This window comes from Oncorhynchus tshawytscha, unplaced genomic scaffold, assembly GCF_018296145.1.
Source record: "Oncorhynchus tshawytscha isolate Ot180627B unplaced genomic scaffold, Otsh_v2.0 Un_contig_1094_pilon_pilon, whole genome shotgun sequence".
Lineage (NCBI taxonomy): Eukaryota > Metazoa > Chordata > Actinopteri > Salmoniformes > Salmonidae > Oncorhynchus > Oncorhynchus tshawytscha.
This window is the reverse complement of record NW_024609075.1, coordinates 84,710-100,416: the sequence shown is the minus strand read 5'-3', so window position 1 is coordinate 100,416 and position 15,707 is coordinate 84,710. Positions and strand designations below refer to the sequence as shown.

The window sequence follows — 15,707 nt, the reverse complement described above, 5'->3', positions numbered from 1 at the left end:
TTGACCTGTCCCCTCTGCCTGGCCTTGACCTGTCCTTTGCCCGGCCTTGACCTGTCCCCTGCCTGCCCCCTGTTTTGTTAATAAACATCTGTGATTCGAACTGTCTACATCTTATCCTGAATCCTGATACTCATTTATGAGTAACCTCTAATGTAGAGGTTTATTTATGAAATATTACCAACAGTAGTTAAAAATTAAATGACCTGGAGAAGAGTCCCTAAGCAAGCTGGTCCTGGGGCTCTGTTCACAAACACAAACACCCACAGAGCCCCAGGACAGCAGCACAATTAGACCCAACCAAATCATGAGAAAATAAAAAGATAATTACTTGACACATTGGAAAGAATTTATTAAAAAAACATAACAAATGCTATTTGTCCCTAAACAGAGAGTACACAGTGGCAGAATACCTGACCACTGTGACTGACCCAAACTTAAGGAAAGCTTTGACAATGTACAGATTCAGTGAGCATAGCCTTGCTATTGAGAAAGGCTGCCGTAGGCAGACCTGGCTCTCAAGAGAAGACAGGCTATGTGCTCACTGCCCACAAAATGAGGTGGAAACTGAGCTGCACTTCCTAACCTCCTGCCAAATGTATTAGAGACACATATTTCCTACAAAGATTTTGAAAACAAACCCATTTTTGATAAACTCCTATGTACAGTGAATTCAGAAAGTATTCAGACCCTTATTATTTCCATGTTTTGTTATGTTACAGCCTTATTCTAAAATGTATTAAATATTTTTCCCCCTCATCAATCTACACACAATACCCATAATGACAAAGCGAAACAGGTTTTTAGAAATGTTTGCAAATTTATTTAAAAAAAAAGATAAAACAGAAATACCTTATTTATATAAGTATTCAGACTCTTTGCTATGAGACTCTAAATTGAGCTCAGGTGCATCCTGTTTCCATTGATTATCCCTGAGATGTTTCAACAACTTGATTGGAATCCACCTGTGGTAAATTCAATTGATTGGACATGATTTGGAAAGGCAAACACCTGTCTATATAAAAGGTCCCACAGATAAAAAATAAAAATAACTCAAGCCATGAGGTCGAAAGAATTGTCCGTAGAGCTCCGAAACAGTATTGGACCAGATATCAAATTCATTATAAAAGCTTTCTGTTAACTAAATAGAGAAAAAACACACATTTATCTCCTTGCATCCTTCTCCTCCACCCACCTGCTCTCCCCCTCCTCTTCTCCCCACTCCTCCCTCCTCCTCTCTCCTTCTCCGCCTTCCCCTCTTCCCACCCTCCCTACTCCTCTCCCCCCTCCTCCTCCTCCCGCACTCCCCCACCTTCTTCTGCCCCCCTCCTCCCACCTCCTCTGACCAACAAAAAAACATTCTGCATTGAAGGTCCCCAAGAACACGGTGGCCTCCATCATTCTTAAACCACCAAATTTGGAACCACTGTTGTGAAACCTATACACAGTTTTACTCAAACTAAATGAATCATTGTTTTATTAACCACTGGAGAGGTTCCAACAAACTTGATGTGCCATATTAGTACACGTCTGTCAGGAGCTCTTCCGGGGCAGTCCCGTTAGTTCTCTTATATCCTGCAGACAAGTTATATTTGCATGATTTTAGCTTGTAATTAATTCATCTTTAACATTTGCTATATTCATATGACCGACAAAATACGGGTTCAAATGAAATCATAGTTTATTTGTCACGTGCGCCGAATACAACAGGTGTAGGTAGACCTTACAGTGAAATGCTGAATACAACAGGTGTAGTAGACCTCACAGTGAAATGCTGAATACAACAGGTGTAGACCTTACAGTGAAATGCTGAATACAACAGGTGTAGGTAGACCTTACAGTGAAATGCTGAATACAACAGGTGTAGTAGACCTCACAGTGAAATGCTGAATACAACAGGTGTAGACCTTACAGTGAATTGCTAACTTACAGGCTCTAACCAATAGTGCAAAAATGGTGTTAGGTGAACAATAGGTAAGTAAAGAAATAAAACAACAGTAAAAAGACAGGCTACATACAGTAGAGAGGCTATATACAGTAGAGAGGCTATATACAGTAGACAGGCTATATACAGTAGAGAGACTATATACAGTAGAGGGGCTATATACAGTAGAGAGGCTATATACAGTAGAGAGGCTATATACAGTAGAGAGGCTATATACAGTAGAGGCTATATACAGTAGAGAGGCTATATACAGTAGAGAGGCTATATACAGTAGAGATGCTACATACAGTAGAGAGGCTACATACAGTAGAGATGCTACATACAGTAGAGGCTATATACAGTAGAGAGGCTATATACAGTAGAGAGGCTATGTACAGTAGAGAGGCTATATACAGACACCGGTTAGTCAGACTGATTGAGGTAGTATGTAGATCTGGTTAAAGTGACTATGCATATATGATGAACAAAGAGTAGCAGTAGCGTAAAAGAGGGGTTGGCGGGTGGTGGGTGGCAGGACACAATGCAGATAGCCCAGTTAGCCAATGTGCGGGAGCACTGGTTGGTCGGGCTAATTGAGGTAGTATGTACATGAATGTATAGTTAAAGTGACTGTGCATATATGATAAACAGAGAGTAGCAGCAGTTTAAAAGAGGGGTTGGGGACACACACAATGCAAATAGTCCGGGTAGCCATTTGATTACCTGTTCAGGAGTCTTATGGCTTGGGGGTAAAAACTGTTGAGAAGCCTTTTTGTCCTAGACTTGGCACTCCGGCTTTCCATAGTAAAGAGAACAGTAGTAAAGATAATTTTTGAGGATCTCTTTTTAGTTTCCTGAGGGGGAATAAGCTTTGTTGTCTTTGTTTGTCTTCACAATTATCTTGGTGTGTCTCTGACCTCCTCCGTATAGGCTGTCTCATCATTGTTGGTGATCAGGCCTACCACTGTTGTGTTGTCAGCAAACTTAATGATGGTGTTGGAGTCATTTTTGGCCATGCAGTCGTGGGTGAACAGGGAGTACAGGAGGGGACTAAGTACGCACCCCTGAGGGGCCCCAATGTTGAGGATCAGCGTGGCAGATGTGTTGTTGCCTACTCTTAACACCTGGGGGCGCCCCATCAGGAAGTCCAGGATCCAGTTGCAGAGGGAGGTGTTTAGTCCCAGGGTCCTTAGATTAGTGATGAGCTTTGTGGGCACTATTGTGTTGAACGCTGATCTGTAGTCAATGAATAGCATTCTCACATAGGTGTTCCTTTTGTCCAGGTGGGAAAGGGCAGTGTGATTGTGATTGAGTTGCGTCATCTGTGGTTATGGTGGCGCTGTATGCGAATTTGAGTGGGTCTAAGATATCCGGGATGATGGTGTTGATTATTGAGTTATTACCAGCCTTTCAAAGCACTTCATGGCTCCCGACGTGAGTGCGACAGGGTGGAAGTCATTTAAGCAGGTTACCTTTGCTTTCATGGGCAAAGGGTCAGGGAGAGATTGAAAATGTCAATGAAGACACACACTTTGAGTACACGTCCTGGTAAACCATCTGGCCCCGTGGCCTTGTGAATGTTAACCTGTTTAACCGTTTGCGTGTAGGGGGCAGTATTTTTACCCATTTGTTTGGATAAACCCAAATGAAACGGCCTATTTCTCAGCCCCAGAATCTAGAATATGCATAAAATTGTCAGATTAGGATAGAAAACACTCTAAAGTTTCCAAAACTGTCAAAATATTGTCTGTGAGTATAACAGAACTGATATTAAAGGTGAAAACCTGAGGAAAAATCCAATCAGGAAGTGCCTCTTATTTTAAAACCTCTCTGTTCCTATGCATGTCTATCCTCCATTTAAAGGGATATCAGCCAGATTCCTTTTTCTACGGCTTCCCTAAGGTGTCCACAGTCTTTAGACATAGTTTCAGGCTTTTATTTTGAAAAATTAGCGTGAAAGATCACATTGGGTAAGTGGATAGGTGGGGGCTCTCAGAGTGAGTTTTGCGCAAAAGAGTGAAGCGGCCATTGTTCCTCCCGGTGTTATTGAAAAACCTACACACCCGTTTGATATATTATCGAATATATATATTAAAAACAAACTGAGGATTGATTATAAAAACGTTTGACATGTTTCTGTGGACATTACGGATACTATTTGGAATATACATCTGCGTTGTCGTGACCGCTCTTTCCTGTGGATTTCTGAACATAACGCCACAAAGAAACTGAGGTATTTTGGGAAATAATCTTTATGGAACAAAAGGAACATTTGTTGTGTAACTGGGAGTCTTGTGAGTGAAAACATCCGAAGATAATCAAAGGTAAACGATTAATTTGTTTGATTTTCGTGACCAAGCGACCTGATGCTAAGTGTACATAATGTTATGTTATGCTATCGATAAACTTACACAAACGCTTGTATTGCTTTCGCTGTAAAGCATAATTTCAAAATCTGAGACGAGAGGTGGATTAACAAAAGGCTAAACTGTGTTTTGCAATATTGCACTTGTGATTTCATGAATATGAATATTTTTTAGTAATATTATTTGACTGTGGCGCTATGCTATTCAGCGGTTGCTGATGACAATTATCCCGCTACCGGGATGGGTAGCGTCAACAAGTTAAAGGTCTTACTCACATCGGCTATGGAGAGCATTATCACAGTTGTCCGGAACAGCTGGTGCTCTCATGCATGCTTCAGTGTTGCTGTATGTTGACATGTTGACCAGAAAGCTTCCGGCGCCGACAGAGATGGCCGCCTCGCTTCGCATTCCTAGGAAACTATGCAGTATTTTATTTTTTTTACGTGTCATTTCTTACATTGGTACCCCAGGTAATCTTAGGTTTCATTACATACAGTCGGGAGGATTGGATATAAGAGCAACGTCAACTCACCAACATTTCGACCAGGAATACGACTTTTCCGAAGCGGATCCTCTGTTTGGTCCACCACCCAGGACAATGGATCGGATACCAGCAGGCGACTCAAAACAACGGCGCCGCAAAAGGGGCAGACGAAGTGGTCTTCTGGTCAGGCTCCGGAGACGGGCACATCACTCCCTAGCATACTACTCGCCAATGTCCAGTCTCTTGACAACAAGATTGATGAAATCCGAGCAAGGGTAGCATTCCAGAGGGACATCAGAGACTGTAACGTTCTTTGCTTCACAGAAACATGGCTCACTCGAGACACACTATCGGAGTCGGTACAGCCACCTGGTTTCTTCACGCATCGCGCCGACAGAAACAAGCATCTCTCTGGTAAGAAGAGGGGCGGGAGGGTATGCCTTATGATTAATGTGACGTGATGTGATCATAACAACATACAGGAATTCAAGTCATTTTGTTCAAATCAAATCAAATTTATTTATAAAGCCTTTCGTACATCAGCTGATATCTCAAAGTGCTGTACAGAAACCCAGCCTAAAACCCCAACAGCAAGCAATGCAGGTGTAGAAGCACGGTGGCTAGGAAAAACTCCCTAGAAAGGCCAAAACCTAGGAAGAAACCTAGAGAGGAACCAGGCTATGAGGGGTGGCCAGTCCTCTTCTGGCTGTGCCGGGTAGAGATTATAACAGAACATGGCCAAGATGTTCAAATGTTCATAAATGACCAGCATGGTCAAATAATAGTAATCACAGTAGTTGTCGAGGGTGCAGCAAATCAGCACCTCAGGAGTAAATGTCAGTTGGCTTTTCATAGCCGATCATTAAGATTATCTCTGCCACTCCTGCTGTCTCTAGAGAGTTGAAAACAGCAGGTCTGGGACAGGTAGCACGTCCGGTGAACAGGTCAGGATTCCATAGCCGCAGGCAGAACAGTTGAAACTGGAGCAGCAGCATGGCCAGGTGGACTGGGGACAGCAAGGAGTCATCATGCCAGGTAGTCCTGAGGCATGGTCCTAGGGCTCAGGTCCTCCGAGAGAAAGAGAGAATTAGAGAATTAGAGAGAGCATACTTAAATTCACACAGGCCACTGGATAAGACAGGAGAAGTACTCCAGATATAACAAACTGACCCTACCCCGACACAAACTACTGCAGCATAAATACTGGCTGAGGCTGAGACAGGAGGGGTCAGGAGACACTGTGGCCCCATCCGATGACACCCCGGACAGGGCCAAAAAGGAAGGATATAACCCCACACACTTTGCCAAAGCACAGCCCCCACACCACTAGAGGGATATCTTCAACCACCAACTTACCATCCTGAGACAAGGCTGAGTATAGCCCACAAAGATCTCTGCCATGGCACAACCCAAGGGGGGGCGCCAACCCAGACAGGAAGATCACGTCAGTGACTCAACCCACTCAAGTGACGCACCCCTCCTAGGGACGGCATGAGCACCAGTAGAGCACCAGTAAGCCAGTGACCCCTGTAATAGGGTTAGAGGCAGAGAATCCCAGTGGAAAGAGGGGAACCGGCCAGGCAGAGACAGCAAGGGCGGTTCGTTGCTCCAGAGCCTTTCCGTTCACCTTCCCACTCCTGGGCCAGACTACACTCAATCATATGACCCACTGAAGAGATGAGTCTTCAGTAAAGACTTAAAGGTTGAGACCGAGTCTGCGTCTCTCATAATCCACAGCTTCTGGTTGGGATATGTATGTACGATCACTGTGGGGACAATGTCGTCGATGCACTTATTGATGAAGCCGGTGACTGAAGTGATTTACCATTGGATGAATCCCAGAACATATTCCAGTCTGTGCAATACAATCCTGTAGTGTAGCATCTGCGTCATCTGACCACTTCCGTATTGAGCGAGTCACTGGTACTTTACTTTTTTACACAAAATATTGGTACTTTGGGCCCAATTTGGACATTTTCACTTAGGGCTGTACTCACTTTTGTTGCCAGCGGTTTAGACATTAATGGATGTGTGTTGAGTTATTTTGAGGGGACAGCAAATGTACACTGTTATACAAGCTGTACACTCACTACTTTACATTGTAGCAAAGTGTCATTTCTTCAGTGTTGTCACATGAAAAGATATACTCAAATATTTACAAAAATGAGAGGGGTGTACTCACTTTTGTGATATACTGTATATCTGTATATCCAAAAAAATCTCAGTTTACATTGGCCCCTTACGTGCAGTAATGTTTTGATTCCAAAACATCCGGTGATTTTGCAGAAATACTCACAATAAACATTGATAAAAGATGCAAGTGTTATTCACATAATTAAAGATAGACTTCTCCTTAATGCAACCGCTGTGTCAGATTCTTTTTTAAACTTTACGGAAAAAGCATAATCTGAGAACGGCGCTCAGAGCCCAATCCAGCCAGAGAAATATCCGCCATTTTGGAGTCAACAGAAGTTGGAAATAACACCATAAATATTAACTTACCTTTGATGATCTTCGTCAGAAGGCACTCCCAGGAATCCCAGTTCGACAATAAATTACTGATTTGTTCCACAAAGTCCATCATTTATGTCCAAATAGCCACTTGTTGTTAGCGTGTTCAGCCCACTAATTCATCTTCATGAGGCGCGAGCACTTCGTCCAGACAAAAAGTTCCGTTACAGGTCGTAGAAACAAGTCAAACGATGTATGGAATCAATCTTTAAGATGTTTTTAACATAAAACATCAATAATGTTCCAACCGGAGAATTCCTTTGTCTGAAGAAAAGCACTGGAACGAGAGGTAACTCTGTCGGGAACACGCGTCATGAGACCAAGGATCTCTGCCAGACCACTGACTCAAAGAGGTCTCATGAGCCCCTCCTTTATAGTAGAATCCTCAAACCAGTTTCTAAAGACGGTTGACATCTAGTGGAAGCCTTAGCAAATGCAACTTTATCCATAACCCACTGTGTATTCGGTAGGCCAAGCTTTGAAAAACTACAAACCTCAGATGTCCCACTTCCTGGTTGGATTTTTCTCAGGTTTTCGCCTGCCATATGAGTTCTGTTATACTCACAGACATCATTCAAACAGTTTTAGAAACTTCAGAGTGTTTTCTATCCAATACTAATAATAATATGCATATATTAGCATCTGGGCATCTGGGACTGAGTTGGAGGCAGTTCACTCTGGGCACGCTATTCATCCAAAAGTGAAAATGCTGCCCCCTATCCCAAAAAGGTTTTAACCCTACCCAGAGAGAGACCCCTTAACCCTACCCAGAGAGAGACCCCTTAACCCTACCCAGAGAGAGACCCCCCTACCCAGAGAGACCCCTAACCCTACCCAGAGAGAGACCGCCCCCTAACCCTACCCAGAGAGAGACCGCCCTAACCCTACCCAGAGAGAGACCGCCCTAACCCTACCCAGAGAGAGACCGCCCTAACCCTACCCAGAGAGAGACCCCCTCCCAGACCCTAACCCTAGAGAGAGACCCCTTAACCCTACCTAGAGAGAGACCCCCTTAACCTTACCCAGAGAGACCCCCTAACCCTACCCAGAGAGAGACCCCCTCAACCCTACCCAGAGAGAGACCCTTAACCCTACCTAGAGACCCCCTTAACCCTACCTAGAGAGAGACCCCTTAACCCTACCCAGAGAGAGACCCCCTAACCCTACCCAGAGAGAGACCCCCTCAACCCTACCCAGAGAGAGACCCCTTAACCCTACCTAGAGAGAGACCCCCTAACCCTACCCAGAGAGAGACCCCCTTAACATTACCCAGAGAGACCCCCTCAACCCTACCCAGAGAGAGACCCCTGTATATTATCATCTAAACTGTATATTATTATCTAAACTGTATATCACTATATTATCATCTAAACTGTATATCACTATATTATCATCTAAACTGTATATTATCATCTAAACTGTATATCACTGTATATTATCATCTAAACTGTATATTACTGTATAATATCTAAACTCTACTGTATATCACCATCTAAAGTGTATATTACTGTATAATATCTAAACTCTATATCTGTAAAATCTTTAACAAAAGCAACGTGTAACTGTTACTGTGTTTGTTAGGCCATTACCACGATTGGCTAGTAGTAGACTAGAAAACAGACCCATTGAACTATGTACTAGAGATATACTATACTGTACAGAACACAGACCACAGTAAACTAGTACTGTACAGAACACAGACCACAGTAAACTAGTACTGTACAGACCACAGTAAACTAGTAAAGAACACAGTAAACTAGTACTGTACAGACCACAGTAAACTAGTACTGTACAGAACACAGTAAACTAGTACTGTACAGACCACAGTAAACTAGTACTGTACAGACCACAGTAAACTAGTACTGTACAGACCACAGTAAACTAGTACTGTACAGACCACAGTAAACTAGTACTGTACAGACCACAGAAAACTAGTACTGTACAGACCAAAAAACTAGTACTGTACAGAACACAGACCCCAGTAAACTAGTACTGTACAGAACACAGACCCATACCACAGTGTTTAAATCACAGTTTTTATTCATACTAGAGAAGAAACCTGTCCTTCTAACATGTCCTTCTGCCCAAACCGAAAGGTTAATCTTTTCAGTACTGAGAGTCTGCATCCTGACTGGCCAATAAGGGGTAGAGTTTCATGTGGAACACATTGCCATTGGTCCTTGTTGTCACACAGTGTTTGTTTGGTAACAGCATTAGAAAGATCTGAAAACAAAATAATAAACCTAGGGGCTACGTCCCAAATGGCCCTCTAGTCCCTACGGCATGCACTTATTCTGACCAGAGCTCTATGGACACCCTGGTCAACAGTAGTGCACTAATATATATATATATATATATATATATATATATATATACTACTGGGATTAGAGCTCTGGTGCCATTTGGGATTATATATATAGGGATTAGGGACACACTTCTGACATAGTTTAACATGTTCACTGTTCAGAAAGAAATATAGAAAGTAGAACAGGAACGACTCTCTGACCTGTAGAATAAGGAATCTGTAGTCATATCTCCATCTGCTGAACGCTATTGTACTATTGGTTCATGATCAGAGACGTGTAGATTCTCCTCCCCCCCCCTCGGAGTTTTACCAGTGTCTGAAATGGCACCCTATTCTCTATGTAGTGTGCTACCGATGGCCGGGCCTTGGTCAAATGTAGTGCACCCTATTCTCTATGTAGTGTGCTACCGATGGCCGGGCCTTGGTCAAATGTAGTGCACTTTACAGTAAATAGGATGGCAATTCAGACACTTCACATTATCCTCCCCAGAATACAGACAGGGAGCCATCACCAGATGTCTGTCCTTCAACTATGGTAATAACGTTTAAAAATATATATATATATATATATATATAATCCCCCCCGCAAAAGTCTAAACAAGCATTAGAAACTATCAGTAAACTAGTCATTGTTCAAAACCATAAAAAACTGATTGTCAGAAAAGAGTCTTTGAATGTAACATCCCCAGAAAAATAGTTAGAAAGAGGACAAAGTCCCAGCCGGTCCATGGCAGGCGGTGTCGTCTCAGAATTCACTTCCTGATGACGATCAGTAGTACTTCTTGTCTCACAGGAAGTTGACACCGTCTTCATGGGGGATACAAAAATAGAGACTTCTATGTTCGTATAAAAGTAAACCATCGAATAAATCATACAGGTTTTGTCATAGTAACCGTCACAACCGTTAAGCCCAGGACTACGTGTTCGCGAGTCACGTGGTTGTGACGAGGCACTTGTGTTTCTGTATGTATCCTTCCATCAGAGAGATACGTAAAGAGGAAGGAAGTAGTCCCTTCTGTCACAGTTTAAAGGATACTCCCCATGAGGGGGAGTGAATGAGTGTACACACTGGGAGAGTCCACTTCAGATGGGCTGTAGGTCGGTCAACTTCACTCCCTGTGGACACACAATATTTCAATTTAGCAAGTGTTGACTGACGTCGATGCGACACATTTAGCAAAATAGTGAAGATTATAAAAATTACCCAGCCACCATCAACACAGTTCACAACCTTCCCCAGCCAAAACCCTCCACTCCAAACCAACAGTGACTTAATCAGTAACATCTTAATATACATATATATATATTTATTTCACAAACAAGTTCGATTTGTCCCCTTCCAAAACCAACAGTGATTAAAACATTCTATATCACAATTAAGACCAATGAATTAATTGCCAATTAGCACCCCGTTTGTGACCAATTAAGTCCAGGTGAGTAGCTGGGTGTTAGTGGGTTAGACACACAGACCGGAGGGGAGGCGTTTCTCTACTCACACAGACCAGACAGGTAGGTATCAATGCAATAAAATACTAGGCTGTTCCAGGGAGGAGAGAGCGGAGGGACAGAGTTAGATAATAGTTGGTGTGATAGATAAATAGATCTCTCTCTGTGTGTGTTTTGTCTACCTTTTGTCTGCTGTTCATCCAGCTCTTGATGGTGGGTACCAGTATTGAACCCAGTAGGATCTGAGCAGGGTGATAGATGAGGAGAGGGACGGAGATCAGAGAGAGATGCTCATACCCCTCAAAAACGATCTTTAACATGGGTATACCTGGAGAGAGGAAAGAGGGGAGAAGAGGAGAGAAGAGAGGGAGAAGAGGGAGGAAGAGGGAGAAGAGGTAAAGAAAGAATTTATATTACCAATTGAGAAACACAAGCTTAGCTTGATCCATTTCTGTATCATTTTCATGGTGTTACTGGATTTGATCAAATTCCCAATATTTGTTATTGACATAATAGGTGCATTGAGTCTTTGCAGGTTAGTGTTGGCCAACTAGCACATTTATGTTAGCAAGAGATCCGAGTTCCTGGTTGTATCCGTGTCCAGAAACCAGAATAAACATTTAGTTGTTGCTATGATTTGCACCCCCTCCCTTCTCTCATCAAGGGTTTTTACATAAGTTTCAATTCTGATTTAGACTCCATTTTGTCTCCTGCTTCCTGATCCGCTTTAACAACATTTCTCATCCTTGTTTCCTCGAGCAGATAAACACCCCCATTTCTTTTTTCTTTTTTTTTTTACAAACACAACTACTCAGTGAAAGATATTTTCTAAACCTTGGGTTTTTTTCAGACCCCATTCAGAGGAGGAAAAAGAAGAAAAAAAAATTAAAATATACTAAAATACAAAAAAAAAAAAAAAAAAAATTTTTTTTTAAATATTTTTTTTAAATTTAAAAAATAATAAAAATAAATAAATCGGGAAATCTTTCAGACATGAGAAACAAGACGTACTCTCTAGACTAAATCAAGATACCTTCTAAGCTTCCATCTCGGACTCCGCTGGTGGTCCTTCTAAAGAAAATGTTGGACAACAGTAAAAATGCACTAAAAGGGTACAAATTCCTCTTCTTCTTTAAGTCTGACTCAGGCATCATTAACTGAGAAGATAAGTGGTGCTTTAAAAAAAAAAAAACATATTATCATCTCTGCAGACTTTTTATTTGAGAGAAGAAGAAAAAAACCCCAGTGGTTTAAATTGACCTTGGACTTCCAGGTCAGTCAATTGACTGCTCTTCCCTCTGCCTGCCTTGAGGGTTAACACGTCAACTTCTAGTGAATCGGTTTTCATTTCAGCAATTCACTAACTGTGATGTGCTAGATGCCTCGCTTAAGATTGATGTAATAATAATAATCATCATCTACTGGAGCTGATATGCTTAATCCATTTCTGCTGCAGCTCTCTGCCCCCCTAACGATTATATCTAGTACTATCCCCAAGGTTTGGAAGGAGGCCCAGGTACTCCCCCTAACTACGATGATATCTAGTACTATCCCCAAGGTTTGGAAGGAGGCCCAGGTACTCCCCCTAACTACGATTATATCTAGTACTATCCCCAAGGTTTGGAAGGAGGCCCAGGTACTCCCCTAACTACGATTATATCTAGTACTATCCCCAAGGTTTGGAAGGAGGCCCAGGTACTCCCCTAACTACGATTATATCTAGTACTATCCCCAAGGTTTGGAAGGAGGCCCAGGTACTCCCCTAACTACGATTATATCTAGTACTATCCCCAAGGTTTGGAAGGAGGCCCAGGTACTCCCCTAACTACGATGATATCTAGTACTATCCCCAAGGTTTGGAAGGAGGCCCAGGTACTCCCCTAACTACGATGATATATCTAGTACTATCCCCAAGGTTTGGAAGGAGGCCCAGGTACTCCCCCTAACTACGATTATATCTAGTACTATCCCCAAGGTTTGGAAGGAGGCCCAGGTACTCCCCTAACTACGATTATATCTAGTACTATCCCCAAGGTTTGGAAGGAGGCCCAGGTACTCCCCTAACTACGATTATATCTAGTACTATCCCCAAGGTTTGGAAGGAGGCCCAGGTACTCCCCCTAACTACGATTATATCTAGTACTATCCCCAAGGTTTGGAAGGAGGCCCAGGTACTCCCCTAACTACGATTATATCTAGTACTATCCCCAAGGTTTGGAAGGAGGCCCAGGTACTCCCCTAACTACGATTATATCTAGTACTATCCCCAAGGTTTGGAAGGAGGCCCAGGTACTCCCCTAACTACGATTATATCTAGTACTATCCCCAAGGTTTGGAAGGAGGCCCAGGTACTCCCCCAAGGTAACTACGATTATATCTAGTACTATCCCCAAGGTTTGGAAGGAGGCCCAGGTACTCCCCTAACGATTATATCTAGTACTATCCCCAAGGTTTGGAAGGAGGCCCAGGTACTCCCCTAACTACGATTATATCTAGTACTATCCCCAAGGTTTGGAAGGAGGCCCAGGTACTCCCCTAACTACGATTATATCTAGTACTATCCCCAAGGTTTGGAAGGAGGCCCAGGTACTCCCCCAAGGTAATGATTATATCTAGTACTATCCCCAAGGTTTGGAAGGAGGCCCAGGTACTCCCCTAACTACGATGATATCTAGTACTATCCCCAAGGTTTGGAAGGAGGCCCAGGTACTCCCCCTAACGATTATATCTAGTACTATCCCCAAGGTTTGGAAGGAGGCCCAGGTACTCCCCTAACGATTATATCTAGTACTATCCCCAAGGTTTGGAAGGAGGCCCAGGTACTCCCCCTAATGATTATATCTAGTCCTATCCCCAAGGTTTGGAAGGAGGCCCAGGTACTCCCCTAATGATTATATCTAGTACTATCCCCAAGGTTTGGAAGGAGGCCCAGGTACTCCCCTAACCTGACGATTATATCTAGTACTATCCCCAAGGTTTGGAAGGAGGCCCAGGTACTCCCCTAACGATTATATCTAGTACTATCCCCAAGGTTTGGAAGGAGGCCCAGGTACTCCCCTAACGATTATATCTAGTACTATCCCCAAGTTTGGAAGGAGGCCCAGGTACTCCCCTAACATCATTACTATCCCCAAGGTTTGGACATATGCCCAGTCTCCCCCATCATGATATCTAGTACTCCCGGTCTCAGGAGGCGGATAACTCTGGAAATTCCTTTGGTGTCTGGACGGAGTTAATCAGCTTTTAGTAACAATTTTCAAAATGTTTGGAATGTGATGTCCTGGTGCCTCTTGGGTAATTCAGTAAGCTGATTGAAGGATCCCAGGTACTACTGATGAATGTGATGTCCTGGTGCCTCTTGGGTAATTCAGGAAGCTGATTGAGGATCTTATTACTGATGAATGTGATGTCCTGGTGCTTCTTGGGTACTATCCCCAAGGATATCTAGTACTATCCCCAAGGAAGGAGGCCCAGGTCAGGAAGCTGATTGAGGATCTTACTACTGATGAATGTGTTTGTTAATGAACGTATTTTATTTTTCTTGGTGCTTGCATTTTGATTTTTATTTATTTCTATCCCCAAGCTTCTGGAAGGAGGCCCTTGGTCTCCCCTAGTTATATCTAGTACTATCCCCAAGAAAAAATAAGGAGGCCCAGGTAAATTAAAAATAAATGTAAAAATATGGAAGGAGGCCCAATACTGTCCGCTTATATCTAGTACTATCAGGGGAAGGAGGCCCAGGTACTCCCCTAACGATTATATCTGTACACAGAACATGATAGCTACTGTGTCAGCTTTAGACATAAAAGTCACCCCCCTCCTACGGTCTCAGGAGAGGATAATCTGGAAATTCCTTTGATGAACACAACAATTTTCATAAATGTGATCACTGGTGCCTCTTGGGTAATTCAGGAAGACATTTTGAGGATCTTATGGACAGAGCCCCATAATGTCCTGGTGCCTCTGTACAGATTCAGAGCCCCATTGAGGATCTTAGACTGATGAATGTGATGCCCCATAATGCTTCCAGAGAGTGACTGGACTGTACAGATGGACAGAGCCCCATTGAGGATCTTACACTGATGAATGTGACTGTTAGATGAACAGAGCCCCATAATTTTTCTTGGTGCTTGCATTTTGTATTTTTAGATTTCTGAACAGGCCCATCTGTAAAAAAAAGAGTGACCTTGGTCTCAGTTGAACAGAAAAAAATAATAAAAGAGGTGAAATTAAAGAAATGTAAAAAAAATATTAAATACTGTCCGCAGGGTGAGAGATTTGACTGTAGCACAGAACAGAGCCCCTGTAATCAGCTGGACTGTACAATGAACAGACTGCCCCCTAATCCCAGAGCGAGATCTGAAACTGATGAACACACACATAAAACATCACAGAGTGAGTATATTAGAAGACATTTTACAGATGAGATGAACAGAGCCCCATAATCCCAGAGAGTGACTGTACAGATGAACAGAGCCCCATAATCCCAGAGAGTGACTGTACAGATGAACAGAGCCCCATAATCCCAGAGAGTGACTGTACAGATGAACAGAGCCCCATAATCCCAGAGAGTGACTGTACAGATGAACAGAGCCCCATAATCCCAGAGAGTGACTGTACAGATGAACAGAGCCCCATAATCCCAGAGAGTGACTGTACAGATGAACAGAGCCC

General features: G+C 42.9%; 1 long non-coding RNA gene across 1 annotated transcript; it reads right to left on the bottom strand.

Annotated features, from left to right (window-relative positions):
• Window positions 1–10,655: 10,655 nt before the first annotated feature.
• Window positions 10,656–14,443, bottom strand: LOC121844239. Its single transcript, XR_006081906.1, has 4 exons — window positions 14,363–14,443; window positions 11,216–11,361; window positions 11,084–11,124; window positions 10,656–10,703 (listed from the first exon to the last, which is right to left on the bottom strand). It is a non-coding gene; the product is annotated as an uncharacterized LOC121844239 (long non-coding RNA).
• Window positions 14,444–15,707: the final 1,264 nt, after the last annotated feature.